This window comes from Sciurus carolinensis, chromosome 2, assembly GCF_902686445.1.
Source record: "Sciurus carolinensis chromosome 2, mSciCar1.2, whole genome shotgun sequence".
Classification (NCBI taxonomy): Eukaryota; Metazoa; Chordata; class Mammalia; order Rodentia; family Sciuridae; genus Sciurus; species Sciurus carolinensis.
The window spans coordinates 31,402,362-31,413,600 of NC_062214.1; positions in this window are offsets into that span (position 1 = coordinate 31,402,362).

An 11,239-nucleotide genomic window follows, 5' to 3' on the forward strand; every position below is an offset into this window, starting at 1 on the left:
TACTTCATTTATTATTATATTTAAAAGTTTTTTCCACTTTTTTATTGGTACATTTTAGTCATACATAATGGTGGGGTTCATTGCTACACATTCATACACGTGCACAATATAACAATATAATTCGACCTGTATCAAATTAGTACATTTTATATTATGACCATCCTGAAATTTAATGACCATAATTTTGGAGTCATTTTCTTCTCCTAAAACCAAAGTGCAATTTCTTTCCTTTATGACTTTAACAAATTAAGTAACCTACTCTATTGTCAGGATGGGAACCTGGAGGCCAGGTCCCGCCTGGCAAAGGCAGGAACCCACAGAGTATGGCTAACTCTCAGATTTCTCTGGGTCTTGACAAGATGCTATCTATCTAGTGATTTTTCCATTACTTATAATTAAAATATGAAGAGCTTTTCTTTCTTTCTCTCTTTCTCTCCCTCCTTCCCTCTCTGTTTCTTTCTCTCTCCTTCCCTCCCTACATCCTTCCCTCCTGCTCTTCCTTCTTTCTTTCTTTCTTTCCTTCTTTCTTTCTTTCTTTCTTTCTTTCTTTCTTTCTTTCTTTCTTTCTTTCTTTCTTTCTCTCTCTCTCTCTCTCTCTTTCTTTCTCCCTCCCACCCTCCCTCCTTCTCTTTTTTTTCTCTCTCTCTGTCTCTCCCCTTACGATTTTCTGTTTGATTTTCTCCACACAAGCTTTTGGGAGGAGCGTGAGGATTTTTCTGGACTCCTGGAGCTTGTCTGGCTACCTCTTATGGACAGGCCTGGACACAGTCCTGTGTGTGTTGCACTCAGCGGGGCAGCAAATGGCAGGCTCCTTCTGTGACTTCACAGTCCCACCTTTCTTCTCGGGCATCCAGGCTAGGATATATATACCATTACCACATCATTCACGGTGTGCTGTCAGCAGGCCAAGACTCACACCACCTTATCCTGCACTCACATTAGCACGAATAATTTAAATCAACATTTCTGCTGGGCTGCGTTGGGGATACTGTTGTTTGGGAAGTCGGGTGCATCCACGGAGCTGGCTGACAGTGGTGGGTTTTCCTTGCTCTTGGTGGGCTCAAGTGCTTGTCTAAATACAGCCCCTTAACACTGCCTGGTTGTCTTGGCCTAGCAGGCAGTGATTTTGGCTCACTACATCAGAGTCTCTGGTGTCAACAAAGTCTTGTCTTCACAGTTTTCCTGGTGTTAGCCCAAGGGATGGATGTCCTGTCTGTGAGTGTGTTTGTTAGGAAAGTTTTCCTCCCTGATGGGGGAGAAGGAAAATGGAAACAAGCCACAGATTTCTCTAAAAAATGCCCAGGATATGTTCAAATTTCACTCTGAGGTTATGGGCTCTTCTTCCTCCTTCAGTCTCTTGAGGCTCTGCATTGGCACATCATGAGCTATCACAGACGTCAGTGATCTTTAACTTGGACAGTGTGCCAGAAGGTGATCCAAATATGAATATCTCTCCAGGCTCCTCAGTGCCTATCAGTGAGAGAAACAGTAATACCTGTCCGGCTAGCAGATGACCCTGGCTCTTGGTTTTGGACTTCTCCATGTGTCTTATTTGATGCAATGGATGTTAGTTGATGTGAGGCCCAGTGATGCACTTGGACTGTTGGCCTACTGTGCGCGGCAGCCCCAGCAACCTCACGTGTGAGGCAGCGCAGCGTGGCAATAGCCGTGTGGGCGAGCCAGTGGCAGTGCAGCGGGGACTTTTCCAGCCACAGGCCGGGGAACAGGACGCTGGGGCCGGCGGCGGAGAACGCCTGGTGCCCTGAGCGGCCAGCGGCTGCGCTTGCGCTGCGGGCTGAGAACCTCGTGAGTGAGGCCTTGGAGGAGGAAGACGCTGAAACGCCGGGCTCCTGGGGGCTCCGACGCGAGACCGGCACTTCACCCTGCACTTCAGCCCGCAAGACCTGCAAAGAGAAGCGTGCAAGGAAGCATCCCCCAAAAGTAGAATAAAGAAGTTGCTCATTCCCAGTCGCCTCCGATTCTTTCCCGCGGTATCGTTGCTCCAGGCGACAACAGAACATTTCTATCTGTGGTTGGTTTCCCATAGTATGTTGGTTTCAGGAGAATGAGAAAGATGAAGGAGTCCTGAAACTAACTCCAGCGTAAAGCCAAGCCCAGCTGAGCCCAGCCTAAATCATCTGAACTCAACCAAATTTGCAGATGCATAAGCAAGAAATAAATGCGTATTGTTGCATTCCTTAGATATGGGATCTATTATGCAGCCACAGCTGATTCTTTATAATGCTACTATTACTATTTTATAATGTTACTACTATGCTCTCAAATTTTTTTTTTTTTTTCTTTTATGGTACTGAGATTGAACCCAGGGGTGCTTTACCACAGAGCTATATCCCAACCATTTTAATTTTTTTATTTTGAAACAGGTCTCACTAAGTTGCTTAGGGTTTCACTAAGTTGCTGAGGCTGGCTTTGAACTGTTGACCCTTCTGCTTCAGCCTCCCAAGACTCTGGGATTAGAGGCCTGTTCCACCGTGCCCAGCAAGTCAATGATATTCTATTATTCACTCTATATTCATTAACTGGAATTCTTCTAGAGATACTATTTGGTTATTTACACTACAGTTATATAGCAAGGGCAGGATAAATGTTTTATTATTTTTTTCCTTTATTTATCTTGCACTTAAGTATTGAGCATTCTCTAATGATGGCATATTAGCCTATTAGGAATTTTTTTTTTCTTTCTTTTTTTGCGGTGCTGGTGATCAAACCCAGGGCCTTGTGCTTGCAAGGCAAGCACTCTACTGACTGAGCTATCGCCCCAGCCCCTATTAGGAATTTTAAAATTTTATTTATTTAAACACTTATGTTTTAATTTGTTACAATTATTGTCCTTGGTGGTACTCAATTTTTCCATTTTCGGTCAATGAACATTTCTTTAAGTTGGATCCTGAGTCCTTCTGACCTGGCTTTAATAGATTTTAATTGTGCTTTCTTCTTTTCTAAAATACAAGATGTGACAATTCTGTCCATTTATTATATATACATATACTCATACACATATGTATATGTATGAACTTATGTGTATCTTGTATATGTGCAATTGCTTACTCTAGTATCTGCTAGGTCTGGTACCTTATCAATATTTGTTAAAGAATAAGATGTACTCTATCTTTTTTCCTAGTTCTCTTTAATTTTTCCTGCTAGATGGTCTTTCTGAAACACACAAATTAAACTTCAAGTAAAATGACTAAACAATTCCACAAGATGTTCCTTCCTGAGAATTATCCAAAACATTGCAAGAAAAGCAGTGTTAGAAATTCACATTGTTCCATGTTCACCAAAATGAGCAATGTTGTGATGGCAACCCTGAGTTCTGATCATCAGTCCAATGCAAGGAAACCTAGATGACGTTGGAAGAGGATGCCAATGTCTGAGATAGCCAACACAGCTCTCTGGGTCGAGATTAGGGCATTTTTTGCCTACATATTTTTTGTGAAGAAGGAAAAAAAAAAAAGGTAAGAAGCCTTGTGGGTTACTCTAATGAGAACAAGAAGGAGGAACTGAGGGAAGAATCGCCAAGATGCATCATTTTTATCCTCTCCAAATTTCTCATCAAGAGAACCAGTCTGGTGCTAAAAGAAGAAAGGAAAAAGCAGTACTTGGTAGTTTTGACCAGAGGCAACTGAGCAGAGATAAACAAACACTAATCAGCAAACCAAAGATTCCTGCCAGTTCCTGCCAAACTCCCACCTGGGTGGTGGGCTTGCTGCAGAATGAGATGCCTGCAGGATGAGACACTGAAGGGGGATGCGTCCCTGAGGACAAAGGGCATACTTCTGAGACAACAGATCTGAAATGGAACTTTGGGCTGCACCAGTGCATACTCACTTCTCTTCATTATATTTGAACAAACTAAAGGCCAAGGATATGCAAATCCACCTGGAGAAGAGTAACCCACAGAACATGCTCTATATTATGTAGACAGCTTGACTCTGTATATCAGTAAAAAAAGGAAATATTAAATAAAGAGCATGAACAACTGCTTGTTCAACTGTCCCTTCCTCTAGAATGTCTTTCCTACTTCTGCTTTCCCAGCTACATGATTCTTTCCATTTCCATGGGTCCATGCATATATTTTCCTGTTATACTGTTCCAGTTTTTGGTTTTCTTGGTCACTGTCTCCCTAGGTTCCAAGATTCTGGAAGGCTGGTGCTTGATTTTTATTTGTATATCCTCAATAATGTGGTTCTTGGAGCATAGATAAACATTGGATATGAGTTAAAAATGCAATTACTGTTTGTTTACACAGCATAGAAGTAATAAAAAACAAGATATGAAATCTTTGACTCCTTGATTAGATTATCATTCCAAAAGTGAGTTGGAGAATTAGTGTGATTCTCTAGGTCAAGGATGTCCAATAAAAACACATGAGTTACATAGGCAGTTTATAAATTTCCATAGTCATGTTAAAAAAGTAAAAGGAAGTAGATAAAATTAATTTCAGTGATATATTTTATTTAACTGAGTCTGTCCCAAAGATTATCATATCAATATATAGTAGATATTAAGATGATTAATATTTTATGTATTTTTTATACTAAAATTTAACTTCTCAGTTGTACTAGCATATTTCAAGTCTTAATAACCTCACATGTTGGACAGTGTCTTTCTAAGTAATGCAGATGTCAGGTATGTGGAAAAAGATGGATCCTTGCTTCAGAATTAATCAACCATTTTCCTTCCTTTGTAGTATCACTGTTTTCAGGAATCATACACATCACATCTGTTTATTAACCTGCAGACAATAGTTCTGTCATAAGAAAAAGCTTTTTATTTTTCCTCTCAGAAAAAAAAATGGGAAAATTCTTGATCGTGCCTATGGGGCTGAATTTAGTCACTTTGCATGCCACAAATGATGTACTTTTTATTTTTTTAGCTGTCCTGTGGGGACCTGGTGTTTTTTCAGCTTGCAGCTGCACTATTTTTAGGTCAACAATTAGTCCAGTCTTTTGAGTTGCATAACAAATATACTAGCTCCCAGGAAATGAATGGTGCCAAGTCAAATGTATGCCAGTTTAGGTGGGATCACTTTCATACATCCTTTGTTGTGGCAAGATAGGGCTGTGAAATAATGTGGCATCATAATGTATTTTTCCAAGAGAATTTTAAAGAGAGAATAAATGGATTAATTTTTTTCTCTTTCATATCACTATTTACCGAGGAAAGGTCCAAACTGGAAATCTGGAAAGGTCTAGAATTAAATCCTGTGTGTGCCACTGAATTTAAACATTAGTCAAATTCTGTCACTCTTTATAATTCCAGATGCCCACAAGTAGGAAAAGGCAAGGAGGTTATAGATATTTAAAAATAAAGGAGCCAGTATATGAAAATTTCTAAGATAATGTAATACTCAGTGGTGAAAAGGGGAAAGTGTTTCCTTTAAGATGAGCAGCAAGATAAGGATGCTCACCGTGGACACTTGTATTCTGTGTAGTATTGGAAGTCCTAGGCTACCATAATCAGTTAAGAGAAAGAAATGAAATACACCCAAATTGAATTTAAAAAAAGAAGCAGAATTATCTGTTTATAGATGACATGATCTTATATATACAAAACCCTAAGGATTCCATAATACATACAAAGAAAACTATTAGAAGAGATAAATGGATCAAAGATGCTGAATACAAAATCAACATACAAAGTAACTTTCATTTTTATAACAAGAAACAATGAATAGCCCAAAAAGGAAATTGATTATCCCATTTGTAATGTCATTAAAAGGAATAAAATACTTACGAATAAACTTAAACAAGGAGGGAAAAAACTAATACACTGAAAACCACAAAATAGTGCTGAAATAGATTAAAAACACAAATAAATGGAAAGACATTCCATGGTCATGAATTGATTGGAAGATTTAAAATTGTTAAAATGCCCATACTATCCAAGGTGACCTACAGATTCAATGCAATATCTATCGCAATCTCAAGGGCATGTTTAAACAGAAATAGAAAAAATAATCCTGAAATCCATATGGACCCATAAAAGACCCCAAATACCCAAAACAGTGCTGAGAAGGAACAATGAGGTCTGCGTATTGTATTTTCTGATTTTAAGACATATTGCAAAGTAATAGTAATCAAAATAGCATGGTAATGGTGTAAAGACACACATAAAATTGATGGAATAGAATAGAGATCTCAGAAATAAACTCATATATATATATACGGCCAGATATCTTTAACAAGAGTGCCAAGACTATGTGTAGCAAAAGGAAGTACCTGCAACAAATGCTGTTGGGCAACTGGATAGCCACATGTAAAAGAATGAAACCTTATTGTTTTAGTCAGCTTTTTTGCTGCTATGACTAAAGGACACAACCAGCGCAACTGTAGAGGAGGAAAGGTTCATTTAGGGGCTCATGGTTTCAGAGGTCTTAGTCCATAGAAGGCTGCTCCATTCCTTGGGGTTTGAGGCGAGGCTGAACATCATGGCAGGAGAGTGTGGCAGAGGGAAGCAGCTCACATCATGATCAAGTGCTGAGAGAGAGAGAGACTCTACTGGCCAGATACAAATATATACCCCAAAGTGACACCCCAATTCCCAGCTCCTCAGCTACACCCTACTACTCCAGTTACCTCTCAGTTAATCCGTGTCAGGGATTTAAACCAATGATTGGGTTAAGACTCTCACAATCCAATCATTTCTCCCCTGAACCTTCTTGCATTGTCTCACACGGGAGTTTTGGGGGACATCTCACATCCAATCCATAACATTTGTCTTATACCATGCACAAAATTTAACTCAGAAAGTGTTACAGATTTAGGCATAAAGCTTGCAACCATAATACTCCAAAAACATCTGGGGGAAATTCTTCTTGATTTGGTCTTGGCAATAATCTCTTATATTCAACACCAAAAATAGACATCAATAGACATCGAGAGCAAAAATAGACAAGTGTGAATACATCAAACTAAAGGGCTTCCACACTGCAAAGGAAACAATTAACCAAAAAGAACCTATGCAATGTAAGACAGTATTTGCAAACCATGTATCTGATAAAGGGTTAATATTAGAAACATAAGAAACTCTTACAAATCAATAGTTAAAAACTAAGAAAGCAAAACAAAATAACAAAACCAAAATCAAATAAACTGATTAAAAAAATGGGCAAGAGATTTGAATAGACATTTCTCTGAGGAAGATGTACCTAACAGGTATGATGCCAATATTGATAATTATCAGGGAAATGCATGTTAAAAGCACAATGAGAAAAAAAAAAAAAGAAAAAGAAAAAGAAAAAAAAAAAGCACAATGAGGTATCTACTCATACCTCTTTGGATGGTTATTGTAAAAAAAAGTAACAAATATTGGGAAGTATGTGGAGAAAGTTTAGAATCTTTGTTCACTGTTGGTGGGAATGTAAAATGGTAAAATAACTACAAAAAATGGTATGGAAGGTCCACAAAAATAAAAATGGAACTACTCTATAATCCAGCAATCTCACTTTGGGTATTCATTCAAAAAAATTGAAATTAGGATTTGAAAGAAATATCTACAATCCCATGTTAATATTAACACTGTTTATAATAGCCAAGACATAGAAATAACCTAAATCATCACCATGGATGAATAAAGAAAATGTCACATATACATGCAGTAGAAGATTATTTAATCCTAAAATATAACCAAACCTGTCATATATTATAATATTGATAAAACTCTGAGGACATTATATGAAGTAAAATAAGTTGACCACCAAAGGATAAATATCTCATGATTACACTTGAATGAGGTATCTAAAATAATCAGTCTTTGCAATAGAGAGTAGAATGATGGTTTGTAAGGGTTTGGGGGAGGGGAAATGAGAAATTTCTATTTAACAAGTACAAAGTTTTAGTCACCCAAGGTGGAAATGTTCTAGGGATCTGCTGTAAAACATTGGACTCATAGTCAGCAATATTGTACTGTACACTTAAAATTGGATAAGAGGATAGATCTCTGACTGCTATATTGTTGTAATTAACAATACTGCACCATATTTTAAGAGGTGGAGCATATTTGTCTTTTGCCACAGTGAAAACAGCAGGTCAGGCACTAGGTCAGACATTGTAGCTCAGTGGTAGGGTGCTTGCCTAGCATGTGTGAGGCCCTGGGTTTGATCTCTAGCACCACACACAAAACAAAACAAACAAAACTTGAACAACAATAAAAACCAACCAGTCAACCAACCAAAAAAAAAAAAAAACCCTGGAAGAGGCACATGCTTGAGACAGTGCAGTCATTTCAATCTCTGTTGAAAGTGGGGAATTTACTTTTTAATTTTGACAGTCTTGGCCAAAGTGTATATACATCCCTAGGAAACACTTCAAAAGTTGAGGTATTAAAATATTTATTTGTTTTATGTTATTATTGCAAACAAGCATAATTTTCTAACCTGGTAAATGGTTATATCAGTAGATGAAATTTAGAGTACAGCATTATTTGTAGTTTAGAATGAAAGCTCACATAATACATTGGTTTTGACACTGATGAAGTTCAGGATGAAACAAAGTAGTTAGATTACTTACCTAAAACAGCTACAAAACACAGCAACATATTATCTTTTGTAATGGTGCTGGATCTGGTGCTGTCAGAGCATTGGACACTCAGATGTAATAGTTTAAAACATTTTAAAACATTTTATTGAAGCATAATACACATACAAAAGTGCCTAAACAATAAGGGGACCACTTTTATGAATTTTCAAACTGAACATACCTATGAGTAAATAGCTTCCAGACCAAGAAACAAAACGTGGTTGGCATCCCACCTGTACCCTGGTGCCCTCTGATGGTCATTACCTCCCCTAAGGTAGGCACTAACCTCGTGCCTTTGTCTATTTATGTATTTCCTGCGAATGGAATCATTCAGTGTGAATCTTCTGCATTTGACTTATTTTTGCAGCATTATGTTTGTGAGATTCATGGATGAGGATGAAGATGATGGATCCTTCATCCTTATTGATATTTAAGATTTCCCTGGGTGATTCTGTCACAAGTTGTTCCTCCATTTTACTCTCAGTAGTCCTTTACCAAGTTTCAACTTTTTCTCTACTAACAAATGCCATGGACATTCTGGTACATGTATTTTGGTGAACATATTAACATACTATTTTCTTAGGCAATGTTATAGTTTGGATCTAAAATTGTCCCCCAAAGAGCTCATGTGTTAGTCAATGTGGGAAAGTTCCAAGATGAAATGAGTAGATTAGGGGAGCTGTAACCTCATCAGTGGGTTGATCCATTTGATGAATTAATAATTTGAATAGACTACTGGGTGGTGACTATAGGTGTGGCTGAAGGAAGTAGTCACTGGGGGAGTGGCCTAGACTATCTCAGTACAGGACCCCTTCCTTTCTCCCTGCTCGCAGGCTGCCATGAGCCAAGTAGCTTTCCTCTGCTGTATCTTCCCACCATGATGTTCTACTTTATCTCGGACCCAGAGCAATGGAGTAGGCTGACCATGGACTGAACCTCTGAAACCGTGAGTCTGAAATAAACTTTTCCTCTTCTAATTTGTTCTTGTCAGATATTTTGGTCACAGTGACAAAAAGCTGACTAACACAGGCCTACATATAGGAGTGGAATTGCTGAATCATAGGGTAAGCCTGTAACAAGCTTTGCCAGACATAGCTAAACCGTTTTCCAACTGTGCCAGTTCACACTGCCGTAAGTCATCTTGAGAGTTCCATTTGCTCCAAATCTTCACCAACACTTGGGATTTTCCATTTTTACCTTTTAGTTATTTGGGTGAGTGTACCAGCAGAAAATTATGGTGCTGTAATGGGAGACTGTTCTTACGAGGGCTTTTGATTAATGTGAGATTTATTCAACTTGCTTTAAGCTGTGGGAGCTTTACTATAAGGAGACAGATGCACAAGTACCAAGGAGAAGCTCAGCATCCACATCTGAACAGTGCAGGATCTAGCAAAACCGGAGTGTGAAAGGGCAGAATTATATTAGGGACCAGGCATGTGATTCTGCTGTAAGACGATCACTCAGTCCCTCTGTTCATCTTTCCTTTTGCTTTCTTTGCGTTTACGTGGACAATTTGCTTTTAGTTCTAGTTGAAATCTGAGAAGGAGACTCTGGCTCAGCAAATCTCCTCCTTTCAGATTACATTAGTTCTCTACTATGGACAGGTGGCCTTGGGTTCAGGGGCAACTCCTCTCCAAAGAATATTCTAGTTCTGCTTCCCAAAGGGGCTACTGAGGGTGTGGTGGACCCAGGTAAAGGAGATGGAGAACAAAAGTTTTTTTAAAGGTAACTCAAAGGAAATATATATTTACATGAGTGGAGTTTGAAGATGTTGCTAGTGACAATAATGATAGCAACAACAACAAAAATTACATATGCACATGTATATATGCATATGTGACATATAGATGCACATATTGAGAGATGAACTCATTGTGTATACTTTGATCAGAATTAAAGAAACTCAAAGTTTGACTTGCAAATTAGATTAGTTTGACTTGCAAATTAGTAGATTAGTAAACAGTAGGATGTTAATAGTCACTTAACACTTGAAGTACAGACCCTTGATAAAATATTTTGAATAATAGGCTCTATAGGGAAAAATAACAACAGTCTGTTGGTGAGAAACGGTTGCAGTTCACGACTCTGTTGGAAAAGTGAAGTGAATCGTGGCATTAAGCAGCAGTGTCTGTGGGTATTCATATATATATGGAATCCTTTTTTGAATACCTTGGATTTGACAGGATATTGAAAAGACACAAGAAGTGAGATACTTGAAGATTGGAACATACAGAACCTAATCCTCAGGATTTAAACCTCAAAATTCACATTATGCTTCTTTAAACTCATATTTCTCAAAGAGTCAATAGCAAGTAGTCAAAGAAATTGTATTTCTTTATCTATTTTCTGTTCTATCTGGAATGATCAAGATTTTGAGCTGTAGAGGAACTTATTGCTGGAAGAGTCCAAACCACAGTACAGTGTGACTAAAATATTGGGATATTTGGAAGCCAGAAGCTTGGGGCTGTGGATGCTCATCTTGAATTTTCCACTCTGATGAATTGTTGTTATATTTCTGTCTCAGAGATGTTCTTGAATGGGCCTAGGACCACACTTTGTTCCCCAGTCTTTCACCTTTCCTTTCTTCTTCTGCAGGATGTTGGGTGAGAGCACCCTTCTCCTGGTATCTCCCTCTTCTTGCCCCAGGCCATGCTCAAGGTCTAAGTGGTTATTTTTACCTCTCCTTTTGAGACCAGTGT